Here is a 13,907-nt window from a genome sequence, read left to right on the forward strand (position 1 = left end):
TGACCGTCAAATTGGTATATAGGCTCATTCTCCCTATAATTGATCTCATGGTTGCTGTATCAGTTTTTTCAGGGTGCTCAAACCAATTACCACAGCTTTGGTGGCTTAAGAAGATCAGAAATATGTTCTCTCACAATTCTAGAAGCACCAGGAGTCTGAAATCAAGGTGTTAGCAGGGCTGGTTCCTTCTGAGGGTGTTTTCTACGTCTCTCTCCTAATAGCTAGTGGCTGCTGGAAACCTCTTGGCTTCCTTGGCTTGTAGACAGCTCAGTTCAGCTCTGCCCCCATCAATATATGGCTTTCCCTTCTCCATGTCTCCGTTCGATAGACCTTCCTCTCCTTTCTCTATAAATCCAGTCATTGGAATTAGGGCCCATCTACAGCCAAGAGAATTTTCCCCAAATTCTTAATTGTATCTGCAAAGACTCTATTGTCAAATAAGGTCACATTCACAGACACCCAAGATTAGGACCAGGGCATGTCATTCTGGGGGACACTATTCAACCCACTACAGCTGCCTCATGTACTAACAACAAAGGTCCCACAGGTCTCCTTAATTCTTGTCTTTCCACAGTCCATTCTCCATAAGTGACCTAACCATCTTTATAAGTCTAGATCTGATCCCATCACCCTTCCACTCAAATCAGCCCAAAGGATTTCCACTGCAGATCAGATTAAAGCCAACAGCCTTGGTCTGTAGGACAGAGTCTACAGGACAGAACCTTAACATTTTTCTCCCCAACTTCTTCCTCAACTATCCCCTCCTCCTCTCTCAGATTCTCTGTATTCCATAAAGGTATCATAAAAAAAAATTTTATTGTTTTTATTTTTATTTTTCTGTTCACATACTTTGATTCTCCTATATTGACAACAGCTGGTTCTTGTTATTATTATAGGGTTGTCTTGCACCCTAAACATTTCAGTTCAGATGTCACTTTCATAAAGGAACTGTCCTTCATCAAGCTACCCGAACTGTCTCCTACTCCTCACTGTCACTTTCTCCTAGAACCTGCTTTCCAGCCTTCAAAGATGCATCACAAGCTAAAATTATATTAAAATACATTAGTTTGCTTGTTCATTGTCCTCATTCCACTAGAATGTAAGCGTCTTGAGAGCAGGGACTGTTTTGCTAATCACTGTTTCTCTATCAGTATTTGAAACTCAATTGGTGCTCAATTATTTTTTGTTGTTGAATGAATGAAAGAAAGGTGTAGTCAGTCAGAAAGAGGAAAAGCAAATGCCAATATTAGCAGATGTATGAGGAATCTAGAAAAATAGTACAGATGATCCTATGAGCTTTAAGCCAACTTTTTCACTCTCCTCTTTTACTTTCATCAAGAGGCGCTTTAGTTCTTCTTCACTTTCTGCCATAAGGGTGGTGCCATCTGCATATCTGAGGTTATTGATATTTCTCCCGGCAAGCTTGATTCCAGCTTGTGCTTCTTCCAGCCCAGCGTTTCTCATGATGTACTCTGCATATAAGTTAAATAAGCAGGGTGACAATATACAGCCTTGACATACTCCTTTTCCTATTTGGAACCAGTCTGTTGTTCCCCGTCCAGTTCTAACTGTTGCTTCCTGACCTGCATACAGGTTTCTCAAGAGACAGATCAGATGGTCTGGTATTCCCATCACTTTCAGAATTTTCCACAGTTTATTGTGATCCACACAGTCAAAGGCTTTGGTGTAGTCAATAAAGCAGAAACAGATGTTTTTCTGAAACTCACTTGCTTTTTTGATGATCCAGCGGATGTTGGCAATTTGATCTCTGGTTCCTCTGCCTTTTCTAAAACCAGCTTGAACATCTGGAAGTTCACAGTTCACGTATTGCTGAAGCCTGGCTTGGAGAATTTTGAGCATTACTTTAGTAGCATGTGAGATGAGTGTAATTGTGTGGTAGTTTGAGCATTCTTTGGCATTGCCTTTCTTTGGGATTGGAACGAAAACTGACCTTTTCCAGTCCTGTGGCCACTGCTGAGTTTTCCAAATTTGCTGGCATATCGAGTGCAGCACTTTCACAGCATCACCTTTGAGGATTTGAAATAGCTCAACTGGAATTCCATCACCTCCACTAGCTTTGTTCGTAGTGATGCTTTCTAATGCCCACTTGACTTCACATTCCAGGATGTCTGGCTCTAGGTGAGTGATCACACCATCGTGATTATCTGGGTTGTGAAGCTCTTTTTTGCACAGTTCTTCTGTGTATTCTTGCCATGCCTTCTTAATATCTTCTGCTTCTGTTAGGTCCATACCATTTCAGTCCTTTATCGAGCCTATCTTTGCATGAAATGTTCCTTTGGTATCTCTAATTTTCTTGAAGAGATCTCTAGTCTTTCCCAATCTGTTGTTTTCCTCTATTTCTTTGCATTTATCGCTGAAGAAGGCTTTCTTATCTCTCCTTGCTCTTCTTTGGAACTCTGCATTGAGATGGGAATATCTTTCCTTTTCTCCTTTGCTTTTCACTTCGCTTCTCTTCCCAGCTATGTGTAAGGCCTCCTCAGACAGCCGTTTTGCTTTTCTGCATTTCTTTTCCATGGGGATGGTCTTGATCCCTGTCTCCTGTACAATGTCATGAACCTCTGTCCATAGTTTATCAGGCACCCTGTTTATCAGATCTAGTCCCTTAAGTCTATTTGTCACTTCCACTGTATAATCATAAGGGATTTGATTTAGGTCGTACCTGAATGGTCTAGTGGTTTTCCCTATTTTCTTCAATTTAAGTCTGAATTTGGCAATAAGGAGTTCATGATCTGAGCCACAGTCTGCACCCGGTCTTGTTTTTGCTGACTGTATAGAGCTTCTCCATCTTTGGCTGCAAAGAATATAACCCATCTGATTTCGATGTTGACAATCTGGTGATGTCCATGTGTAGAGTCTTCTCTTGTGTTGTTGGAAGAGGGCATTTGCTATGACCAGTGCGTTTTCTTGGCAAAACTCTATTAGCCTTTGCCCTGCTTCATTTTGTACTCCAAGGCCAAATTTGCCTGTTACGCCAGGCGTTTCCTGACTTCCTACTTTTGCATTCCAGTCCCCTATAATGAAAAGGACATCTTTTTTGGGTGTTAGTTCTAAAAAGTCTTGTAGGTCTTCATAGAACCGTTCAACTTCAGCTTCTTCAGTGTTACTGGTCAGGGTATAGACTTAGATTACCGTGATATTGAATGGTTTGCCTTGGAAACGAACGGAGATCATTCTGTCATTTTTGAGATTGCATCCAAGTACTGCATTTCAGACTCCTTTGTTGACCATGCTGGCTACTCCATTTCTTCTAAGGGATTCCTGCCCACAGTAATAGATACAATGGTCATCTGAGTTAAATTCACCCATTCCAGTCCATCTCAGAAACAGAGACACAGACATAGAGAACAAATGGATGGACACCAGGAAGGAACAGAGGGAGGTGTGGGAGGAATTGGGAGGGTGAGGTTGATACACCTACAGAGTTGATACCATAAAAGAGATACTAAGCAAAACCTACTGTATAGCACAGGAAACTCTGCTTGACGCACTGGGGGGATCTGAATGGGAAGGGAGTCCAAAAGGGAGAGGAGATATTTATTGTTGTTGTTGTTCAGTCATTCAGTTGTGTCCAACTCTTTGCGACTCCATGGGCTGCAGCACGCCAGGATTCCCTGTCCTTCACTATCTCCCAGACTTTGCTCAAACTCATGTCCATTGAGTCAGTGATGCCATCCAGCCATCTCATCCTCTGATGTCCCGTTCTCCCTGCCTTCAATCTTTCCCATCATCAGGGTCTTTTCTAATGATTCAACTCTTCGCATCAGGTGGCCAAAGTATTGGAGCTTCAGCTTCTGCATCAGTCCTTGCAATGAATGTTCAGGATTGATTTCCTGTAGGATTGACTGGTTTGATCTCCTTGCTGTCCAAGGGACTCTCAGGAGTTTTCTCCAATACCACAGTTCAAAAGCATTAATTCTTTAGCACTCAGCCTTGTGTATGTATATATGCTCAGTCATGTCCGACTCTTTGAGACCCCATGAATCACAGCACGCCAGGCCTCCCTGTCCATCGCCCACTCCTGGAGTTTACCCAAACTCATGTCCATTGAGTCGCCATCCAGCCATCTCATCCTCTGTCGTCCCCTTCTGCTCCTGCCCCCAATCCTTCCCAGAATCAGGGTCTTTTCCAATAAGTCAACTCTTCGCATGAGGTGGCCAAAGTATTGGAGCTTCAGCCTCAATGGCAGTCCTTCCAATGAATGTTAAGTCACTACCATATGTTTAATTATATTCTTTACACATATTCATTCTTTTCATTTTCACATCAATCCTATGATAGAGGTTCTATTCTCTCTCTTATTTATGATGCAGAGATGACTTTCCCAAAGTCACATAAATAGGAAAATAAAGCTTTCACTCAACCCAGATCTCCTTGGCTCCAGGGAAGAAGATCTTTCAACCAACTTTACTCCACAGAGAAAGTGTATAAGGAATATGGAGTTTTAAGTCAGCATGGAAACATACTACAGAAAGTGGACTCATGGTATGGATGCTGTAACTTTCTAAGTGAATTCTTCTCAGGTGTTTGTGAAAAGAACAGTGGTCTACACTGGACTCTTGGCAATGCTATGAATTCCCGTGGATTTGGGGTGGAGGAAATGCTGGGATACAGAAGGAGCTAACCAGTGTTTCAGCGAGTTAGCTCAAAATAACTGGGGTGGGTGTTTGCTTTTCACATGAGTAAATTTAATTAGCTTTGTGGGTGGCTCAGAACTGATACAGACCTCCTCTGGCTGCGGTACAAAATTATCCAGGGCCACATTTAGCATTTCTCAAAACATGCCTCTGATCTCCATCAAACTTGCAGGTGCCTCCATCAGGAGAATTTTGAACCAGTACAAAGAAAATTAAATTTAAAATAAGTTGAATAAAGTATTTCCTCAACTCGATAATATGTACTTAGAAAATTATCATCTCTTGGTATATACAATTACAATATGTTTGAAAAGCCTTTTCAAACCCCTTTAGCTGCTGTGGTTTGTTAATGAAACACACATACACTCCATAGCACTTCTAAAAGGGAAAATATTAAATGCTGAAACAATATTTTAAAGAATTAAAGTGAAAATACTCCCTTGAGTAAAACAGATGCTTTCTCTACTCCTTGACTTTGAAGAAAGAAGATATGCTTATTACCACTTGCCTCTTTACCCTACCTGATTTTTGAACGTTTATAGCACACATAATCAGTAATGTCAATAAATCGCAGGACATTTATTTTCTAAATCATTATTTACAAATCAGAAGTATGACTTAGATTATCCCATTCCCAAGCAGATCTGTGTCCAGCTGAATAAAGGGACTAAGGGTTGGGACCTTGTGCTCAGCTGCTAAGTTGTGTCCAACTCTTTGCAACCCCATGAACTGAAGTTTGTCACGCTCCTCTGTCTGTGGGATTTTGCAGGCAAGAATACTAGAATGGGTTGTCATTTCCTTGTCCAGGGTATTTTCCTGACCCAGGGATCAAACCCATGCCTCCTGCATTGGCAGGGGGATTCTTTACCACTGGGCCACCTGGGAAGCAGTCAGAAACTAGATGGCTCTAAATGTGAGCATAACACTTGGTTCACACGAGTATGTATATAGTCAACAATTGCTTATTAAGACTTTCTATGAACTAGTTACTGACGAGACAGTAGAAACAAAGCTTCTGCCTTCCTAGAGCTCATATTCTTGGAACAGAAACAGAATATATATATATATATATATATATATATATATATATATATAATAGGTAGAAAACACAATTTCAGCCAGTTGCTAGTGCTATCAAGAAAAAGTAAAGCAATAAAGGAGGCGTAGAGTGATGGTAAGGCACTGATGGATATCTGAATAGAGATCTGGGAGAGTGAGGTGCAAAAGAGATGCACATAATTGAGAGAAGCGATTTAGAAACGGGGACAGGAAGAAATATAAATTACTTGACATGGTAGAATGGTTTGCACGTCAGGAAACGGCAGGGGGTTGAAGTGGCTGGAGAATTGAAAGTAAATGGGAAGAGCAGTGAGAAGAGAGACTGGAGAGGTGGATCATGTAAGATCCACCTAGATCTTAACATGTAACATCTTAACATGTAACATCTAGAACATGCAAGGCCTGGCTGGGCAGGATGAGGGTCTGGTATTTCATCCCACCTCTGGAGGAAATCCAGTGGGTGGTTTTTAATAGCTAAGGGACATGATCTAACATTTTTGAAAGTACAGCTGTAACTTCTCTGTGGAGAATCAACTGAAAAGGATCATGAGCCCAAGAGAAAAGCCCAGAAATGTCATTGCTATGGTCCAGTGGCTGTGACTTGGACAGGGTGGGAGCACCCAACATGGTAGTGGAAGCAGTCAGACTGGACAGTGTTTGCATCAGACAATGATCGAAAGGGAGGCATGCTCCCCAGACTTTTGACCTGAATGAAAGGTCAAAAGTCATCTCAGGGGAGGAATTTGCCACTCTAGTAAAATGAAAAGCAAAAAATAAAGACTATTTAATGAATGACTGCTTCCTCTCCATTACTATCCTTTCACATACAGAAACAGGACAGGGGCCCATTCCTTTCTTCCTTCCTTCCTGAAAGGGGTGAAGGGAGTATTAAATTAAGTACCCTGCTTTGCTCAGAATGATTTAAAGGCAGCACCCTGGGAGTATAAAACATCAGGAGAGTATAAATTAGAAACAGAGTAAAACTGGCCTCTGGCCCTACAGTTCCACGGTTAGGAATTTCTCCCAAGCAGAGACATAATGGATTATGTGAAGATAATACAAGGAAGGGTGCTCAGTGCTACACTGTTTGTTAAAGAAAAAGATTTGGAATGACATAGCCAAATTATTCATTGTACATTATTAAAATCACTACTATAACTACTATAAGATCAGAAATACTAATATTATATGCAATGGATATAGGAAGGTGTCACCATATACTGTGCAGAAGAAAATTCAGGTTATAAAAGAGCATGTAAAGCATCATTCTCTCTATAAATAAATACACATACACACAGGGAAAATATCTGTAAGTCTACACACCAAAATCACTAAGGATGATTATCCTTGGCCTAAGAAAGGATGGGATAACTTAAATTAAAATTTATGTACTGACTTAGAAGAAAAAAAACATTATCAGACCCATGACAAAAGGTTATTTTTAAAGTGGGGAAGTGAAAGAAGAAGAAAAATAAATAAGGGTGCAAAGAGAAGCTGTGAGTAAGCCTGAGAATATGAACCAACATAAGTCTACCCACCTGCTAAAGGTCACACTCAAATCAAACTCTAAAAAAGATAGCACCCAAGACAGAGCTTAGTAGTTACAAAATTCACCATATCCAGAAATAAAAACAAATATCATTAGTGTGAGAAGTGTGAGCCTGGACATATCCAGGCCCTTCGTGACCTGTGGGCCCCTGGCTTTAGGGATTCTCAGGGGTCTCTTCCAGCTACCACCACACAGGTGAGCTAGGTTGTGTTAATTACTTGCACACATCAATCTCATTTCCCTCTCAGGTGATTGGCACACATCCCTATCTCAACAGCCTTCCTTACACTATTCAACTGATCCATTCTTACTTTTGCTCATATCAGTTCTAACTGAAGAATTACTTGGTTCCCCGATAATAAATAATTAACTTATAACTCCTTCTTAACATACACAAAATGTGTAATTACAAATTTATGAAATCATTCTCTTCTCCATTAGATGGTATGGTAGGCGAAATCAATGCCCCTCCCCTCAAACTCGATCAACATCTTAATTCCTAGAACCTGGGAACACACTATTGGACGGCAAAAATGATCTTGCAGGTATGATTCAATCAAGACTCTTGAGCTGGAAGACGAGGTTGGATCATCTGAGTGGACCCAGTGTAGTCACAATATTCCTCAGGAAGAAAAGAGGGAGGAAGCAAGCAAAGGGAAAGAGAAGACGAGATGATGATAACAGAATTAGATTCAGGAGTGCTTGGGGGCCACACACAATGCAAGTGGGCAGTCTTCAAAAGCTGGAAAAAGCAAGGATGTAGGTTCTCCTTTAGATACTCCAGAAAGAACACAATGCTGCTGACATCTTGCTTTCAGCCAAGGTCAGACTTCCAACCTCCAGAAATGGAAGATAAAATTTTGTGTTAAGGTAATTTTTTTTCTTCTAATTTTGGCCATACCTCGAGGCATATGGGATCTTAGATCAAACCCATGACCCCTGCATAGGAAATTCAGAGTCTTAACCACTGCACAGCCAGGGGGAAGCTCAGTACTGCAGATGAACCTGTTCGCAAAGCAGAGACACAGACATAGTGAACAAACGCATAGACACCAAGGGAGGAGGGGGGCAGACTGGCAGATTGGGATTGACACATATACACCATCACCTATAAAACAGGTAACTAATGAGAACTTGCTGTATGGCACAGGCGGAAAAGGAAGGTACAATCTCTTTGTAGGACATATATTAAGTTAACCTTAAAAATGCATTCCAATACACATTGGTGGTGGTGGTTTAAGTCACTAAGTCGCGTCCAACTCTTGCGACCCCATGGACTATAGACAAATACTGTTTGACTTCACTTATACGAGGTACCTAGAATAGTCACATCATAGAGTCAGAAAGTACACTGGTAGATACCGGGGCTGGGGAGTTGGGGGTGAGGAGAGGAACAGGGAGGGAGTTAGTGTTTAAGGGGGACAGAGTTTCAATTCAGGAAGGTGAAAATTTCAGGAGAGGGATGATGGTGAACGTTACACAACAATGTGACTGTTCTTAGTCTACTGAACTGTATAGTTAAATATGGTTACAATAGTATGTTTTATATTATGTGACTTTTACCACAATAAAAAAAATGTAAAAAAAAAATGGTATCCTTTGTCTATGGCCATTTGTTAGAACAACAACAGAAAACTAACACAGATGGTAAGCATCTTGAGGGCAGGAATCTTATCCATTTGGTTCACTACTTTTGTTCACTACTAGATCCACAGCATTTAACAGGGGGCTTTGCACACTGAAGGTAATTTATAAATATTTGTTGAATGCTAAATAGTTGAGCAAATCAAGCATCATTTATTACCCAACCAATTTTCCCAATTAAAACGAGAGAGAAATGTCAAAATGGCAAATAATGAAACATTTTAAAAAACATGACCTACTGCACAGTCCTTAAATCACTTATATGAGCTTCTCATACATCACTAATTTACATAAATTGAATATCACCTGTAGTTACACTCAATTATTAAGAACACCCCAAATTTCACACACAACTTTAAGAATAAGTGTCTGGGTGGATTATTTGTTTTATAAAACTTTCTAGAACTTTAGAGAAAATGTTACATTGGAAAATACATTTCCATACTAGCTGTCAAAAGTAAAGATATGTGATTAATTACCTCCCTACTTTGCCATTTCCATCCTCTGTCAGTTATGGTTATTGCTTTGACCTACTTACCAGCTCAGTTCACGAGCAACATAGTAATGAAGTCCAGGGACCAGCCCAGAAGCTGGGGATGGAGTTAGCCTTCCAGGAAAAACAGAGCAGCAGCAAAGAACACAAGTGACAACCAGCACCTGCAAGGTCATTTGTGACGTTTAAGATGCTGCCTCCAGTTACATGAAATCTCAGAGACCCAGACATTTGGCTACTGTTATCACCCTTTGTTGCTTCTGTTCAGATTTAATGAGGAGTTTGGACTTTCTAGCACCTATTTTAAATGTTTTCAGCAGTGGCAGTGGGTCTCCAACTTGAGCATAGATTAGAATCTTCTGAAAGAGTCATGTTCCCAATTGCCAGGCCCCTCCCCCTGCACTCCTGATTCAGTAGGTTTCTTCTGGGATCCGGGAATTTGCAATTCAAGACTCACAAGTGATGCTGTGACTGGTCCAGGGAAATCATTGCTGAAGTGGAGGCTCTTGCTGTCCCACCCAGATTTTCTTTACCAGGTGTCCTGAGTGGGGACTGACAGCAATTATCAGCAGCTCCCTTTTCTGTTTTTTATTTGTTTGCTATCTGAAAGGATTTCCCAGCCAAAGGAAATCATTTTTCTGGGGGCTTCAGGAATATCACCTGTCTCACTCCATCACTCACTCACTCACACTCACTCACTCTCACACACACACACACACACACACACACATACACACACACCCTCATACCCACACCCCCACATCCACCCATCCCCCCCACACCCCAACACATCCACACACACATCCCACCCCCACCATGGCAATGACTGGTTGATATGACTACAAAGGGCCAATCCCTTTGCTTTCAGTTGTATCCTTTGTGCTACAATTCAAGCACACAGGGCAGACTAAAGCCACACTCCAGTTGAGCTCACTCCACTGCTTAGCTCATTTTCCCTTTCCCCATTCTGCTTCTCTCACTCTCCCGCCCCTGAGAGCATGTCCTCAACAAGTCACTTGCACAAAAATTCTCATTTCAGCCTCTGCTTCCAGAAACCCAGACCTATGTCATTTCCCTTTTGGTCATATGGCTGCCTAGCTGAATACATTGATGACCAGCTGGCTCCCTGGACACCAGAATTAGAATAAATATCTTTAATTACTAACATAAAATGAGTGCAATGTCCCTTCTAGCACACAGGAGCCCTTGATGCACAAAATGTGACTGCCCATAATTTTTCAACCCCCTCTTCCACTCTAATCAAAACACATTTATTAGATTCTTTCAGATCTAACTCAAAACGTTATTTCCTCTAGAAGACTCAGTTTTGTCTGACCTCTCATTTTAAGGCTGACTTCACTGTTTTAGGTTGTCAGAATTCCTGACACATCAACAGCACAGCACACATTGTGGTTTTCAGTGAATAGTTGATAATATGTTTAATTTAATATCTTTCTCCCTGTTAGACTGTGAGCTCCAGAAAAGTAAGAAATAACTGAAATGCCTAGTGTAGTATGGATACCGTACTCATGTGTTGAGTGAATAAATGCCTAATGAACTGGTTCCAAATAGGAAAAAGAGTCCGCCAAGGCTGTATATTGTCACCCTGCTTATTTAACTTATATGCAGAGTACATCATGAGAAACTCTGGGCTGGAAGAACCACAAGCTGGAATCAAGATTGCCGGGAGAAATATCAATAACCTCAGATATGCGGATGACACCACCCTTATGGCAGAAAGTGAAGAAGAACTAAAGAGCCTCTTGATGAAAGTGAAAGAGGAGAGTGAAAAAGTTGGCTTAAAGCTCAACATTCAGAAAACTAAGATCATGGCACCTGGTCCCATCACTTCATGGGAAATAGATGGGGAAACAGTGGAAACAGTGTCAGACTTTATTTTTGGGGGCTCCAAAATCACTGCTGATGGTGACTGCAGCCATGAAATTAAAAGACGCTTACTCCTTGGAAGGAAGGTTATGGCCAACCTAGATAGCATATTTAAAAGCAGAGACATTACTTTGCCAACAAAAGTACGTCTAGTCAAGGCTATGGTTTTTCCAGTGGTCATGTATGGATGTGAGAGTTGGACGGTGAAGAAAGCTGAGCGCCACAGAATTGATGCTTTTGAACTGTGGTGTTGGAGAAGACTCTTGAGAGTCCCTTGGACTGCAAGGAAATCCAATCAATCCATCCTAAAAGAGATCAATCCTGGGTGTTCATTGGAAGGTCTGATGTTGAAGCTGAAACTCCAATACTTTGGCCACCTCATGCGAAGGGTTGACTCATTGGAAAAGACCCTAATGCTGGGTAGGATTGGGGGCGGGAGGAGAAGGGGACGACAGAGGATGAGATGGTTGGATGGCATCACCGACTCGATGAACATGGGTTTGGGTGGACTCCGGGAGTTGGTAATGGACAGAGAGGCCTGGCGTGCTGCAATTCATGGGGTCGCAAAGAGTCGGACACCACTGAGCGACTGAACTGAACTGAACTGAAATGGATAGTTTTGAAAGAGTTGGAGATTTCCATGTTCTCACCAGGAAGGTCAGATTTCATCATCCAGTAAGTGGCAAAGATGTTCAAGACAGGAAAAGGTAAGTGTACCCTCTTCCAGTAGTCATGCACTGATATGAGAGGTGGACCATAAAGAAGGCTGAGTGCCAAAGAATTGCATTGAATCTATAGATTGCTTTGGGTAGTATACTCATTTTCACTATATTAATTCTTCCAATCCATGAACACGGTGTATTTCTCCATCTGTTTGTGTCCTCTTTGATTTCTTTCATCAGTGTTTTATAGTTTTCTATATATAAGTCTTTTGTTTCTTTAGGTAGATATATTCCTAAGTATTTTATTCTTTTTGTTGCAATGGTGAATGGTATTGTTTCCTTAATTTCTCTTTCTGTTTTCTCATTATTGGAGTATAGGAATGCAAGGGATTTCTGTGTGTTAATTTTATATCCTGCAACTTTACTATATTCATTGATCAACTCTAGTAACTTTCTAGTAGAGTCTTTAGGGTTTTCTATGTAGAGGATCATGTCATCTGCAAACAGTGAGAGTTTTACTTCTTCTTTTCCTATCTGTATTACTTTTATTTCTTTTTCAGCTCTGATTGCTGTGGCCAAAACTTCCAAAACTATGTTGAATAGTAGTGGTGAGAGTGGGCATCCTTGCCTTGTTCCTGACTTTAGGGGAAATGCTTTCAATTTTTCACCATTGAGGATAATGTTTGCTGTGGGTTTGTCATATATAGCTTTTATTATGTTGAGATATGTTCCTTCTATTCCTGCTTTCTGGAGGGTTTTTATCATAAATGGATGCTGAATTTTGTCAAAGGCTTTTTCTGCATCTATTGAGATAACCATATGGTTTTTTTCTTTCAATTTGTTAATGTGGTGTATTACATTGATTGATTTGCGGATGTTAAAAAAAAACCTTGCATTCCTGGGATAAAGCCCACTTGGTCATGATGTATGATCTTTTTAATATGATGTTGGATTCTGTTTGCTAGAATTTTATTAAGGATTTTTGCATCTATGTTCATCAGTGATATTGGCCTGTAGTTTTCCTTTTTTGTGACATCTTTGTCTGGTTTTGGAATTAGGGTGATGGTGGCCTCATAGAATGAGTTTGGAAGTTTACCATCTTCTGCAATTTTCTGGAAGAGTTTGAGTAGGATAGGTGTTAGCTCTTCTCTAAATTTTTGGTAGAATTCCACTGTGAAGCCGTCTGGTCCTGGGCTTTTGTTTGCTGGAAGATTTCTGATTACAGTTTTGATTTCCGTGCTTGTGATGGGTCTGTTAAGATCTTCTATTTCTTCCTGGTTCAGTTTTGGAAAGTTATACTTTTCTAAGAATTTGTCCATTTCTTCCAAGTTGTCCATTTTATTGGCATATAGCTGTTGGTAGTAGTCTCTTATGATCCTTTGTATTTCTGTGGGGTCTGTTGTGATCTCTCCATTTTCATTTCTAATTTTGTTGATCTGATTCTTCTCCCTTTGTTTCTTGATGAGATGCTTTCAACCTGTGGTGTTGGAGAAGACTCTTGAGAATCCCTTGGACAGCAAGGAGATCAAATCAGTCAATCCTAAAGGAAAATTAACCTTCAATATTCATTGGAAGGACTGACACTGAAGCTGAAGCTCCAGTACTTTGGCGAAGTGATGTGAAGAGCCAACACATTGGAAAAGACCTGATTCTGGGAAAGGTTGAAGGCAGGAGGAGAAGGGGGATGACAGAGGATGAGTCGATGGCATCACTGACTCAATGGGCATGAGTTTGAGCAAAGTCCAGGAGATGGTGAAGGACAGGGAAGCCTGGTGTGCTACAGACCATGGGGTCACAAAGAGTTGGACACAACTTAGTGACTGAACAACAACAACCCTCAACCCTCAGACTACATAGAAGACTTCATTCACTGAACAAGGAGTCCAAAGTGAGAGGAGAAATAGGAAGTTTTGGAATTAAGCATTTATTTACTTCTAAAAATACTAACTTGGCACATT

General features: G+C 40.9%; 1 protein-coding gene across 8 annotated transcripts in view; it reads right to left on the reverse strand.

Moving 5' to 3' along the window:
* Positions 1-13,907, reverse strand: part of LRRC4C (leucine rich repeat containing 4C) — a 1,846,189-nt gene that overhangs the window by 1,117,824 nt on the left and 714,458 nt on the right. Inside the window, exon 8 of one of the 8 annotated variants that reach the window (XR_014069611.1) lies at positions 9,446-9,564. The exons of the other annotated variants lie outside the window; for them this stretch is intronic. The gene's annotated coding sequence lies outside the window, so the exon portion shown is untranslated. Of the gene's footprint in view, positions 1-9,445; positions 9,565-13,907 lie in introns of those variants that run through there. 8 annotated transcript variants of the gene reach the window in all.

This window comes from Giraffa tippelskirchi, chromosome 11 (assembly GCF_054371585.1).
Source record: "Giraffa tippelskirchi isolate mGirTip1 chromosome 11, T2T-mGirTip1v1.2.pri, whole genome shotgun sequence".
Classification (NCBI taxonomy): Eukaryota; Metazoa; Chordata; class Mammalia; order Artiodactyla; family Giraffidae; genus Giraffa; species Giraffa tippelskirchi.